Source organism: Lissotriton vulgaris, chromosome 6 (assembly GCF_964263255.1).
Source record: "Lissotriton vulgaris chromosome 6, aLisVul1.2, whole genome shotgun sequence".
In the NCBI taxonomy this organism is placed as follows: Eukaryota; Metazoa; Chordata; class Amphibia; order Caudata; family Salamandridae; genus Lissotriton; species Lissotriton vulgaris.
The window spans coordinates 1,181,059,810-1,181,073,383 of NC_141694.1; positions in this window are offsets into that span (position 1 = coordinate 1,181,059,810).

Genomic DNA, 13,574 nt, shown 5'->3' on the forward strand with positions numbered 1-13,574 from the left:
AGGCTGATCAATTGGGTCTTAATAATTGTATTGAGTGGAACAAACTCAGTAGATAAGTCACTAACTAAAGTTAAATACATACTTTCCCTCCCTGTTTCCAAAAAACCTGTTGGCAGCAGTATTGATGTCAGTGATGGTGGTTGTCTACCCATGGATTCATACCTTATGAGAACACACGTGAATGACAAGGTTTTGACAGGAAGAATTAATCTTAATTATTATTATCATAGCCTCTATTAAGCGTTGATTTGACAAATGACTATTTAAAGAGGGCGCTTACTCTGACCGGACTATGTGATGTGACCACAAGCGTCGTCATGGAAAGATCATGCCGGGATGCGCTCCTGAATAAAAGCGCAAGTAGAGGAGATTGGTGCTGGGAGAATGCAAGAATCATATAAATGCCTGAGATTTTTCTTCAATATTATTATTTTTTTTAACTGGTTTGATGAAGGGATTTGAGGCTGCAATGTTTTTTTAACGAACCGTTACAAGATGGCGCTTACGCCGGTATGGTCATGTGATGTGATCACAAGTGGGGTCACGTGGCAATGTTCTTCTGGGATGCACTCTTGAAGTAGAGATGAGTACACACGAAGACGCAGTAAGGGTATGCATGCCATTGTGATGGGCGTTGAGAGAGCCTGGAGGTATGCCCCCATAAGGGATAAGAATAGAATGAGTGGTCACGTGTAGTCAAAGAGTGGTGAGGGAGTCTAGTGCCCCTATTCCGTATTCACTCTAAAGAGGATGAATACTTTGGCGGTTTGATATGGATCTCCCATTGGAAAAAATTTAAAACAAACAACAGTATTGAGAGGATGAGGACTCAGTACATGCCTACAATTTCTCGCACATACTTAGACCGTGGCCATGAGCAGGACTTGTGAACCACTGCCTGAATTGAGTAGTGTATGTATTACCATGGGTTGTGAACAGGTAGATACTGATTTGCATATGTTCACACGTATACGGACGGCAGCGGACTGTGCTGGTGGGGGACTTATGATTGAAGGACACCCCCTAAATGGAGGGAAGCCGGTATGAATTCTGAGAGCTACCACCTGGGAAATATATTCAGAATTTTGTGTCATATATATTAACTCTTACAAGCAGTCAGTAGACGCGATGCAGGATGCACTGATTGGTTGGTAATTTAATTTGCTCTTTGTTCTTTGTTTATTAGTCATCCATGGCTTAAATTGAAAGTCCAATGAGGTGAAGTTCGGCCCGAGCCCTGATGAAATTGCCATAGCAGAAGATTGGCAATGAAATATGTTGGTCCATCCTAAAGTGGTCTGAAACATGCAGCTTGGTTTTGATTTTGAGTGGGCTCACAGCATGGAATAAAATTGTTATCATGTGCAAGTGAGTCATAACTCAATTTTAGCTTAGAGAAAAGTGGTTATTCTTTCTCACAATAAGGGGTCTATTTTGACACAAACACGCTTCTGTGCATATTCCTCTTCAAGTTGTTTTTCACCTCTTACTCTTTACACTGGACTCTGTTTCTTTTCTTTTCACGAGTCAGAAAGTTACCGATGATGAGAAACGTGGGCTGATTGGTGAGCACCTACCAGCAGCTCCCTTGGTGATGCTTACATGAGGTATTTTCTCACCTGCACACATTTTTTGTACACACCTTTCAAGTGCGGGTACAGTCACACGGAGGGCCTGGTAAATACATCTTTGAAAGATTGTTGTGGGACATTTAGGACTGGATACGACCGGCAATTGATTAAAGCCCGCAGTTGGGTGCAGAGATAAGTATCCTGCCCCCAGTTTTGAGTAAGTTTTAATATGTCCGAATGCAGTCAGGTCTATTCAGTATATTGTTGCTTGTGAGTAAAGGGTGACCTGACAGTAATTGTCCCTCTTTTGCTCCTTATTGTGGATGACCGCTCTTCTCTTTGCCAAGATCCGTCTTCTCATACCTTGCTATTTGACTAAAGTGAATGCCCTATTTTTCAAAATAATAAGGCTTTGTCCACACCTGCAGTGGAAACAAAAAAAATGTAAGCAAACATATTCTATATTGAAGGTTAAATACAAATGACATGTTAGACTTTAAACATGAGCTTGTACTGAAACAGTTCTCGAGGCCCAAAGATCATGTCAACTTATAGTGCACACGGTTAAAAATGTGTGCACATTTCTACACTCATAGCAAATGCAGGTTGTTAACGCATGAATAAATTGCAAAAAGATTACAAACATTTCATTTTAAATACACCAACATGAATATAATTTCTTTTTACACATATAAAAGCTTAAACATTTGTCTACACATACTCCATATTTCATTAACTTCACAATGGACAAGTCAAAACTGAAATTTATTCTAGAATATTATTATGTAAATATTTCAAAGACCCTTATTAGTCACATTTCTACGCACACAATGTATAATTCCCATTAGGTTTCATATACAATACTTTAAATATGCAATACCCCATCTTTTCTTAGTAACATTAATCACACAGAATATATTTGAGTGCTGACTACACATGATTATAATGCACTCCTACATTATCTTAAGATGGGATCAAAATTACAGTGCCCCATATGCATGAATATACATATTTATTTCATTATTGAATATTGTGCACAATGTCAGGTAATACAGCTACAGTAAGTTAAGGCCAGGGTGGCTGTAGCTGCACACTGCCAAAAATGCAGATACTCTACAAAAAGTGTGCTGGGGCACAGCAGAAATTAGAAGTAGACAAGCGCTTAGAGACCGGCGGTGATAGGCGCTATATAAATATTCCATAACATAACATAACATAACAAAGAAAAGTCTATGTTAGGTTTCTTACAAAAGGTACTCTCTATGTGTTGGCACAGAAATGTGGCAAAGCTATCCACACAAAAGTCCTTGGCAGCAGTAGAAGGATCACCCAGATCTCCCCTAAACATAGACAAACAGCAACTCCTGCCCTTGTTCAGAAATAGGGGACTGGAAGAAATGTACCTCCATACTCCACATCACAGACCCTGCCTAAGAAAGGGCTGAACATTGGACTGCATCAATCAAAATGCTATTTACTCTGTCCCAATCCAATCAATATTTTTTCTATCTTGCTTTAGCCATCTTAGCTTTTAAGTCATCCTGTGTGTCCCAACTGACAACTTACTTAGAAATGTGCAATTGTATTTGTAAAACTGGCCACAATATGCCAAATGTTATTTTATGAATTAACTGTAATGAGGCTCCTAAGTGCAGAATAAATTGAAAACAGTTCTAAGTCAAACCTTCTAAGGATAACATCATTGTGAATCAGGGAATTCGTTTATTATGTAGAAGCAGATAGTACAAAAAGTATAAACGAATTTTCTTCTGAGAAGCATGTTTCAGCATTGCTTGGAAACAGGAAGGACAGACATGCATATATTAGCAATATCAGCAATCGTGAAATACCACATTCTAATTAGCAGTTTCTATGACACTGAAAAGCTATGAAGGGTTGACCCACCTATCTCATTTAAATGATTAATGTAGTAATGATAATGTAGCTGCTTCTTCCCCCAGTGTTTCGACCCCAGGGCCCGGGTTTTATGTGCTGCAGTCTCTTTGGAGGGAACACTGCACCCAGTAAACACCAAAACTACGTATTATGGTATTTACCAGTGCAATATGATCTCCTCGTACTGAGTTTATCAACTCAGAAAGGGGAATGTTTCTGCAAAACCGAATCTTTTGCTGCTGTTCTGAACTGAAAACCTCAGAATGTGCTGTTTTTCAACACACAAGTGCGTCCAGGGTTTCTTGGTGAAACGTGTGATGAAAAAGTGTGGTATTACTGCTGTCATTGTAATCCTGAAGTCGGACAACATATATTACCATAGTTCCTCCAAGTGTTCCTTAAAGAACTTCATCAGTTCATTGTGCTCCACCTCCCAGAGAAACGAATGTAAAAAACATTATGAAAGAAAGTACATAAACTCGTCTTGTGTACCAGCAAATCCCCCAAAAATATACTTTGTGATTTTTCCATTCCCTTAGAAATTGATTACAATTTATCAGTATTTCATAAAAATCACTGCTACAATATTTACAATATTCGCATATTTCAGGCAACTTCATAGACATAGAGAAAGTCCTCCAATATCCCACATCATGACTTGTGTTATTCTTTTGTGATGCACTGCAATACACACACTTAGAGGCACATTACCAATATTCTTAAAACTAAGCTTTGGTCAGATCAAGTTGTTCTGAAATCCTGGGTATCTTTAACTCAAAATGTCATTCACCTTCATTCATTTATCTGATTTAACTAGATTCTAGTGCTTAGATAGGCTCTGATGAATACATTTTGACCTAGTATTATAACTAGTCATAAACCCAATGGGTTGTGGATCGCACTTCTCGTTTTAACTCCATAAATCAGATCCTGTCGATCTCCATACGCTGTCCTGATTGGTGCACTGTTAATAGTTTTGTTTTTATTCAAAAACTTTCTGCACTCGAGGGTCGTGGCTTGAGCACCGATCGTGATGGCCTCAGGGGCGGCCTTAGGCATGTGCAAGCTGTGCACCTGCACAGGGCCACCAAACCTCAGGGGCCACCAATCCAATATATATCCTTAATATAATAATCCTCTGAGGATGGATACATATTTGTGGCGGCCTTCGGCTCTGTTCCACTTCCAAACACCCTGACCCCCCCCTCTACACTGGCCTCTGCGCTCCGCCCCGCCCAGCCCAGACCCCCTCTTCCGGGGCCCCCTACCTACGTTCACTGCGCAGGGCCGCCATGAGCCTAGAGCCGCCCCTGATGGCCTCACATCGGTGAAGCTCTAGCGATCCCCAGTCCCTGCCAGCTCAAAATCCGACACGCTCATCCATGTACCGCTCCAGAAATGTAGCGGCAGACCCACACCAGTTGGCGCCGTGGAATAGTGGCCGCTAAGGAGATCGAGGGCGGAGAGCAACGGGGGAACGAACTCCCGTCTAAAGCAGCCGAAAAGCCTTGGGCTCGAATGACGGATCAAGCCGCGACAGACGTGCAGGACCCGAGGACGCGGCACTGCTGGACGGGCTGGAAAACAGCTGCGTCACGATACGGTGATGGCCAGCTCATAAGCCTAGCTGACAAGCGACCTCGCTTCCTTTGTTTGTTTGGGGAGGTCCGTGGGGTGCAGCGACCATGCTCACCTGGACTCAATGCTGAAACGCGATGCAGAAGCACCGCAAGACTGGTGGAGTCAATACAGCAAGGGATGAATGCCGTGGTACCCCCCCAAGGCCTCACAGCAGCCATAACAGTGAGCGTGACTAACGCAGAATAAAACAAAAGACTGCCAGGAACTGAACGATGGCCTGCCCAAGGTTTAATAAGGCGTTGTGTGGCTTGGTTGGAGAGCCGGTGGCACATCCACTGACTGGGCTTTGAGTGAGAGAGGACCAGGCAACCCCCCAACAGTTGGGAAACAGTAAGGCCCAAACGACTCCGCATGAAGTGGCCCGCAATGACCCCCTACCAGCGTGGAATCAGAAACCCATCCAACAACTCCTGCACCATTAATGCAGACAGGGGATAGAAGAGTGTATGGGAAGCACATAAAGGTGAGTCCTGACTCCTGAACTCGGGCACTGTGATAACCAAGATGCTCCAAGAGTGGTGGGAGAGAGTCAGACACTGGCAGTCTGTTTGAAGAGAGAAAGAGTAATGGGAAGTAGTGCCCTGATACTAGACTTGGTGCAGAATAAGGGACCTCTGAGAGAGCCCCGACAAGCCGACTGGGGAGACATACCCCAGGAGCGGGCGAGGGGATGTATCCACGAGGACTCTTGCTTGGAGTCGAGCCGCCAGTAGCAATGTCTGGCACCAAGGGGCAAAAGAAGACGCTCCAAACCAAACTGGACATATTTACTATCCCCCCTGTTCCCTCTGCTGCCATATCAGCCTCTACCCCTGGAAACCCACTTTCATTTCTAAGTTTCCCCACCCTCGACTCCAACGCTCTAGCTAAACTCACCGCTCGAGTCAAATCGGGCGGCCCAACGACTGTTGTCCCCCCTCTGTGTTCCCTTATCTGCTGGGCTCTGTTAAATACCTCCCTTGAGACAGGCACGGTGCCCGACTCCTTCAAGGAGGCAGTCCTAGTGCCTTTGCTAAAAAAACCTGGTTCTGACCCAGAGGACCTTGCGAATTATCGGCCTATTTCCCTTCTGCCTTACCTATCCAAACTTCTGGAGGCACATGTCACCAGTTGCCTCTCTCAATTCATCGAGTGCTCCAACTACCTCGAACCCAACCAAGCCAGTTTCCGACCAGCCCATTCCACCGAGGCTGTGATCCTGGCAGTCATGGATTCCTTAAGGGGCAATGCCGACAAAGGGATACCTCAAGCGCTCGTCCTATTAGATCTGTCAGCGGCATTCGACACGGTGGACCATAACATCCTTCTCCACCGTGTCGAGCAGGCCGGAATCCAGGGCTCAAATCCTTCTTGTCAGGCAGAACCCAAGCGGTTCGCTTGGGCCCTTTTATGGCTGTCAAGGTGCCATCGACCTGCGGAGTGCCTCAGGGATCCTCCCTATCCCCTCTGCTTTTTAATCTTTACCTTCAACCACTCATTTACTCCCTGAAGAGGTGGGACATCACCGTCTTCAATTATGCAGACGATCTGCAAATCATTTTCCCTCTTAACACCCCAAATGCAGCCACTGACTGTCAAGCGGTGATGCAACACATCCAACTATGGATGAATGTGAACCAGCTTAAGTCAAACCCGGGGAAAACAGAGTTAATTCTCCCAAGTAATAGCCCCACGTACTGGGGTCCACAGTTCTGGCCGGTGGAGCTTGGCCCCCCCACCCGTTCCAGCCAAATCAGCAAAAAGTCTCTGGGTCATTATTGACACGGAGCTTTCCCTGAAGCCCCAGGTGGGTGCTGTTGTGTCCTCATGCATGTTCCAGCTTAGGAAAATCAGAAAAGTCTCCCATCTCCTTACACCCGAGGCTCTGATACAAGTCCTGATCGCCCTGGTATTGTCCCGTCTGGACTTCTCAAATTCTCTGTACCATGGCCTACCCAAATCCCTTCTTCACAGGCTTCAAATAGTACCGAACCAGGCGGCCAGACTGGCCTACAAGACCCCGAAGGGGCAGTCCGCGAAGCCATTACTCCGCAAACTTCATTGGCTGCTGGTTGAACGGAGGGCCGCATTCAAGATCGGCTGTCTAGCATTCAAAGCTGTCTCTGGAACTTCTCCCGCCTTTCTCAAATCCCTGGTTACTCTCTACTGCCCGGCACGCAATCTACGGTCCTCTCATCACCTGCTCCTAGCTACTCCCCTAATTAAGCTTAAAAAATTTGGTGGCCGCAGATTCGCTCACTTAGCCCCCAACCTTTGGAACCCGCTACCCCTTCCGTTTAAATCTTCTAATTCTCTTCTGGAATTCAGAAAACTTCTGAAAACTTTTCTTTTCGCACAGTATGGCTAGACCTCTGTGCTTACACCTCTCAGCACTTAACCAGCGCCAGGAAACTTATGGTGACAGAGCGCTATACAAAACCCCCTTAAGATAAGATAAGATAAGAAATAGGCTGAATTGGGCCCAGTACATAGAGGGAACTCAGCCATAATGATGCACATGGACCAACACTAAAGGATTTCCTGGATGCCATAGCGGGAGTATGCATAAAGCTGAAACACAGATTGGACTCCATCACAATCGAGATGACACTGATGAGAGCTGACCTGAAAAAGACAAGTGATATGGTTAAGGCCATGGAAATGACTACCACTGAGATCAGCAGTGAGACCAAACAAATGCGACAGGAAATCAAAGAGCTCCAAGCCACTACCAAAATGGCTGGTGTACTTATTTGACATACTCCAAGACTTGTATAAACATTACCTATTATATGAAACTACTGGTGTCGGCCTTTGTAATTCTTTCCAATTCAAGTACTACACATTTGTACATTGAAACTCTAAACCATCATCCTTGAACGTGTGCCTAGGACTGGATCTTAATTTGCTGTGTGGGTCCGTACTCACATACTTGCAGGGGTTATCCGGGTTTTCCTCTGACCTGGCAGCACCGTGACCATATATTCTTTCTAACACTCCATTGTTAACTAACCTGAGCGCCATTCTTCCTGCCTATCCAAAACCTATCGCAGAACCTCAAACTAATTAAATACACACAAATATGTTAGTCAACTGGTTTCTTCCTACTTTAAGCATAAGCCGGCGTATTAGAGGAAATCAAATCAGTCCACATCTTATTCAATGTCACTTGTGGTACTTTGTTCACCCCTTAGGTGGAGACATGTTACTGGTAGGACTAAGGAGACCTTGAACTTCTCCTACCAGAGAGGTTAGTCCTAACGAGTTTAGCTACACTCTTGGATGAGCTGAAGTTTGCACCTTCCCTGCAAGCTGAAGCCTCAACATCACTGAGTTCAGCGTTGTGTGTTTAATCTCTGTATCTCAGAGTTGTCTCACCTAGCCTCTTGTACCACCATCATGAAGTCTGTGTATATGGAAAAGGGACCAGATAAAATAATAAGTTTGTGTCACTACATTTGGTCCACAGACTAGAGTATTGTCTAAGGAATTAAGAAACTGAATGTGTTGCTAGTCTGTGACCTTGAGTGTGAATCATCTCTGACTATTAAATTCAACAAAATCTAAAGGACCATTTAGTTCATAACCGTGGCATCAAACCTCCAGGTTATGCAGTCACTGGCTCTCATGGGACACTACAAATGTGGAAACTACTTGTCTTGTGAATATACAAGAAACAATAAACAAATAACATATAATGAGATATTACGTACTCTTAAAAAGTATTCCAAGTCTAACTCAAACTTGGTACTTTATAGTGTAAGGTGCTCCTGAAAACATATTTCAATTGGCTATACTATTCAGAAAGCTATGGTACAATTGAGCCAACATAGAAGTCAACTTGAATGCAAGATCACAAATGCCATTCTGGTGATGCAGTTATTATCAGTATAGTGATTATAAAATAGGACGAAGGCAGCCGGCTGTCGATGGAGTGAGACATACTCCAGACCACTTATTTTGGCTGCATCCATCTCAATCAATCAGTCATTTGTTAAACGCACTACATACCATTGAGGGGTTGTATGATGTTACAACTCGATCTGTTAGATCGCGGTACACGACTTGCGCTGTAGGGTGCTGTACTTAGGAATAGTAAGATTTACTATACCAACTCCAGCCTACGTACAGTAGGGAAGGTGTTGGAATAGTAAATCTACTATTCCTTAGTCCACAGCGCAAGTCGTGGTAACGACTTGCGTTGTAAAAGACGTGTGGTAATGGCAGCGCGGTGTTTTGACCGCGTTGTTATTGATGTTCCCCCCCTTGAGGGTCTCAAGGCACTGGGGGGGGAGGTGGGGGCCGCTACTGATCGAACAGCCAGGTCTTTAGTGTCTTCCTGAAGGTCAGCAGGTCTTGGGTCTGTTGTAGGCTCAGTGGGAGGGTGTTCCATGTCTTGGCGGCGAGGTGGGAGAAGGATCTCCCATCGGTGGTTGTTCTTCGGATGCGCGGGAGGGTGGCGAGTGAGAGGTCGGTGGAGCGTAGCTGGCAGTTGGGAGTGTAGAAGGAGAGCCATCTGTTGAGGTAGGCTGGGCCGGTCTTGTGGAGTGCCTTGTGTACGTGGATGAGGAGCTTGAAGGATATCCTCTTGTTGATGGGGAGCCAGTGCAGGTTTCTCAGGTGGGGGGTGATGTGACCGTGTCGTGGTACATCGAGGATCAGTCGTGCTTAGGTGTTTTGAATGTGTTGTAGTCGTTTGATGAGCTTGGTTGGGGCTCCCGCGTAGAGGGCGTTTCCGTAGTCGAGTCTGCTGCTGACGAGGGTCTGGGTGACTGTCTTTCTTGTATCTGTCGGGATCCATCTGTAGATCTCTCTCGCGGAGCATGCGGAGGGTGTTGAAGCAGGACGAGGAGACGGCGTTGACTTGCTTGGTCATTGAGAGCGTTGAGTCGAGGATGATTCCCAGGTTGCGTGCGTGCTCGGTGGGGGTCGGGGCTGCCCCCAGTGCTGTTGGCCACCAGGAGTCGTCCCAGGCTGATGGGTTGGAGCCGAGGATGAGGACCTCTGTCTTGTCCGAGTTCAGCTTCATATGGCTGATCTTCAACCAGTCGGCGACGGCCTTCATTCCTTCATGGAGGTTGGTTTTGGCGGTGATGGGGTCCTTGGTGAGGGAGAGGATCAGTTGAGTGTCGTCGGCATAGGAGATTATGTTGAGGTTGTGCTGTCGGGCAACGTGTGCAAGCGGGCCATGTAAATGTTGAACAGTGTCGGCTGAGGGAGGATCCTTGGGGTGCGCCACAGATGATCTTGGAGGCTTCGGTACAGAACGGGGGGAGGCGGACGCTCTGGGTTCTGCCAGAGTGTAAGGAGGTGGGCCATTCCAGAGCCTTGTCTCAGATCCCTGCGGCGTGGAGGCGTGCGCGTAGTGTGCAGTGGCAGACGGTGTCGAAGGCGGCGGAGAGGTCTAGGAGGATGAGTGCTGCAGTCTCCCCGTTGTCTAGCAGGGTCCTGATGTCGTCAGTGGTGGTGATGAGGACGGTCTTGGTGCTGTGGTTGCTGTGGAACCCTGACTGGGAAGGGTCCAGGATTCTGTTCTCTTCAAGGTATCGGGTTAGCTGTCTGTTAACGATTTTCTCGATGACCTTGGCTGGGAAGGGGAGCAGAGAGATGGGTCAGAAGTTCTTGAGGTCTCTTGTGTCTGCCTTGGGTTTTTTGAGTAAGGCGTTGATCTCGTCGTGTTTCCAGCTCTCTGGGAAGGTCGCGATCTCAAGGGAGAGATTGATGACGTTGCGTAGGTGGGGTGCGATGGAGCTGCTTGCTTTGTTGAAGAAGTGGTGCGGGAATGGGTCTGGCGGAGAGCCGAGTGGATTGTGCTCATGGTCTTGATGGTGTCATCGACGCTCACAATCTTGAGCTGTTTTCCCAGATTCATTCAGTGAACATAGCATCCCACTCTATCAGTAGAGGCACAGGTACCTGCCAATGTCAGATTCTGTTGCTGGCAGAGCTTGGAAGGAGCTAGAAGAGATACTGGAGGAGGTGATACAGGGAGGGCTGCGCTACTTAAATGGCGGTAACAGCGTCTGTCTACACACTAGGGGGCTCAAGAGACGGTTGAGCTTAATGAATTACTGCCTTGTCTTTTACACATCGCTCATGTAAAATAAATATTTTATAGTATTTTAAACTCATTGTCCGATATATGAATTACTGCCTTGTTTTATATACTTTGCCGTGTTGAATTAACATTTTATAGTATTTGAATTTATTGTGTGATATATGTCTACTGGGTTCAAAACTTAGTTAGGGCTCCTGTTTTCCGAATTTTTTTGAGTAACAAGATAGGATGTCTATGATGACATTTCACCCTGTAAGAATTCTCTGTAGTGATATGTCTTTTATTTTATATGAATTGTTTCTTTCATGGTATTTTTATATGCTGAATAAAGATTTTTAACGGATGTTAAAAATGTGCAATACAAATAGAATATGTCTTCCCAGTTCATTTTCTTGTCCCTTGCTGACATTTTTGACATGCAAAACACCCATGCTTATTCTGTATTTAAGTAGTAGTGCATAAAAGAGACTAACGCATTGCAAAATATGTCAACCCAACTAATAAAAAAGAAACTGGCAAAATCAGTTGGTCTGGCTTGCCTTTTTTGTTATAAAGAGTTTGCTCATAATGAGATCTAAATGTAACCTTCAATAAAAGTTGCTACACAAACTGCAACACTCTCTCACAACTACTATACTGTAGTTAGTGCTACAAAGCAACAATAATCCAGCTTTAGCTGTATTGTTGACATTGGAATATATAGCCGCCAGCAAGATAAGAATGATAAATACATTAAATTTCCAAGGTGTAGCATAATGTGCTAGGTTTTCTTTGAAATTCTTCTCAATTATGCCTCGAAGACAGTAAAAGATTGAGAAGTAAATTGTGCTGCGCCAAGACCAGGAGATGGTTATTAACTTTGCTTAGAAGTGTACACAAATATCTTTTCTCAGTTGGATTTTCAAAGCTTTGTTAGAACAGAAAAGCTTTGCAGGCCTTTCATTACAAAATATAAACACAGCCCTGGTTCTTTGTTTTACAAATTGCCAGTGATTTTCTGTACTGCTTTGAAGGCACAGTGAAACCTATGTAATTACCATGAAGAACCACTTTGATTCATTCAGTTTTTGCCAGCAATTTGAATATAGAACACTAAAGATGTGTTGGATTTAAGTGACTGAGAATACATAAGCTACAAATAAATCTACGTGGTAGGAAGTTCTCAGCTCCAAACACGTTATACACAGTGTAATGTTCAGAGTAGGTATTGTGGACTGAATTTGAAAGTTGTTAGAAATACATTGGGGCCCATACTTTTTAATTTGCTCTCACATGCCTTTGGGAATTGGCTCTAAATGGGCAAACTTCTGATAAGTGAAAGTGGAAAGAGAGCACAGTCATTTCAAGTTTTACGAAGTCCGCATGAATACTCCATGAAAATTCCCGTTTTATTCTAATTTTAAATGTTTTTGGCTAATTCACTATGGCAAGCAAGAGTATTTCTGAAGTACTAGTATTCGTGCTCCAACATGCCTTTGTGAATTGATCATGGCATGTGAATCAAATGTGGATGAATATATGGTAGATTTGCTTACTTTGGACACGCTGGTGCAGGAACAAAGGAGCGGATTTACAAGCACCTTGCGACACTTTTGCCCCACTGATGCGTCACTTTTTTGATGCAGTGGCGGCGTAAAAAATGCGTTCAATTTATAGGGTGACACATATAGATAGATGTGTCATGATGTAAAGCCCTGCATCACATTATACCTGCGTCAGGTACAATGTATACAGGGTGGGCGTTCCCACACAAGAAAGCCTCATAAAAGTGATGCAGTAAAATCTACAAGATTTCACGGCATCACTTCTAGGACGCCACTGCGTCTACACCATAGACATGGATACGCTGCCATACAGACATGCCCAACTGAGTGGACTGGCCGTCCCATTATTGCTCTCCCGGCACGCTGAACTGGTGCTCCTTTACAGAGGGAAGGGTCTATCAGCCAGGATCCTGTTGGAAGGAGGTGAGCGAGTGCAGAGTTCCCGGGCTGACAGGATACCAGACAAGCCACCAGGTGAAAGTAAGTCAAGTCCTCTCTTATTAGGCTAAGGGATAGTCCCGGGTTTGGGTAGTTGACTCCAAAGAGCCCATGAGGTGAAACAGACCTGCCCTCACAAGTGTCTTCAGAGGGCTCGCTGTGGGGTTTTGATCTCCTTTAGGGCATGCAGATTGGCGGATGACCCTTGCTACCAAAACTTATTGGAGAACAGAGCACTCTAAGGAATAAAGCAGAAGTACCTCAGAGGATTAATACGCTTGCACCACAATCTGGCTTTGTTCTTCTCAGATCAGAGGTCAGTAGCAAGTCTGAGCACATACTGAGAAGTATAACTGGAAGGCATTCACGTGGGCTCCACATACTCATCTCTCTCTAGCTAGGGAATGAGACGCTGGTGCCTTGCCTGGAGAGTTTGCATCGAAGTCA